This window comes from Cicer arietinum, chromosome 7, assembly GCF_000331145.2.
Source record: "Cicer arietinum cultivar CDC Frontier isolate Library 1 chromosome 7, Cicar.CDCFrontier_v2.0, whole genome shotgun sequence".
Classification (NCBI taxonomy): Eukaryota; Viridiplantae; Streptophyta; class Magnoliopsida; order Fabales; family Fabaceae; genus Cicer; species Cicer arietinum.
The window spans coordinates 13751991-13753538 of NC_021166.2; positions in this window are offsets into that span (position 1 = coordinate 13751991).

Below are 1548 nucleotides of genomic sequence, written 5' to 3' on the forward strand. Positions count from 1 at the left end.
AGGCTTGTCAGGTCCTACCTATATGATGACAAAATAATCTCCACTTCACAAATTCACAATATTTATTTTCTCCCCACGTTGGTATATGATACTCCATTAAAACCGTCATCTCAAACACAAATTGAAATCACCATTATTTCATCAACTACGGGGTTAATTCAATTTTCTCATCACAGTTTAGAACATCACTATCATTATCATCACATAAACTCGTCAAAAATTTATAGCATCACTATCATCAATCAAACATTATCACATAAACTTATCACAAATTTATAGCGTCGCAATTATTAATCGTACATCATCATCATTACATAAAATTATCACAACACATCCATCTTTTGTTATCACACCACATAAACTCATCTAATCACATATATATATAAATTTAATTTGACACCCAATATCACAATAATATCAATATCACACATTCAAATGAATTAAATCAATCAACACCCTACAAATATTTCTATTCTATATTTTAATCTCACAATTTTCATATTTGCACATTAATTAACTTATCTCTCAAAGGGCTACTGCAATACGTAGCGAGCCCCAAATGAATCGTTCGAAAATACAGTTTTCTCGTTCATCTCACAATATATCACACTCATGAATTCAAACACTCTCTCACCCCTTACCTTATTTTGACGATTTCACACACGAATAGGATTCCACGAGCAAACAGTATTTGTTCATTGACTCTTTGTCCATCAATCGATCTAACTCGACAGTTTATGGGTAAACGTTAAAAATAAATTATGAGAAGATACTCCAAAAACTAAATTCGATTTCGGTCAAGTAAAATTACCATAAATCAGAAAACCAATCAGTGGATAATATAGCCACTTTTCACACGGTCGTTTTGGCGTTGGTTTCACTCAAATCGGACTTACGGTGAAGGAGAACGGTGCAAAATAACGAATTCTACAAACGGAGAAGTTGGGTATTTTAGAGAGAAATTGAGGTTGTTAAAATTCTGGAAAATTATGTGTAATGGACTAGTTAAATGAATGAAATAACATACTCAAATTTGGGCGAAAATGGAGAAAGTTTTCTGGACAGTTATCGATCATCGGTGTTAAATGATAAGTTGTTATTGTGTTTCCACTTTGGTTTCAAAGTTGCCTGTCCAATTCCCCCTTTTTTTTTTTGTTGTTTTATTTTATTAACAATTAGGGTTCACACATGGTTAAAACTCATTAGTCCCTTTATTTATTTTTAAATAAAATCAATAATTAATAAAACTAATGTTTTAACATTTTTTAACATAATTTAATTACTAAATATTGCTAATATTTCCAAACTAATATTTTATAAAATAAACTAATAAATCGTTTAAAATATATTAATAATCAAACCCTTCATATTCTAAATAATCACCCTAATGATACTTTTTTTTAAATACTCACATTAAAATACTATCATAATTAGAGAATATTCAAAATTATAAAATAAATAAGTATAAAATCAACACTTTATATTAAATACTAAATCATACTAAATATATATATAATCACAATATCATAATAAGTATATAAAAATAAA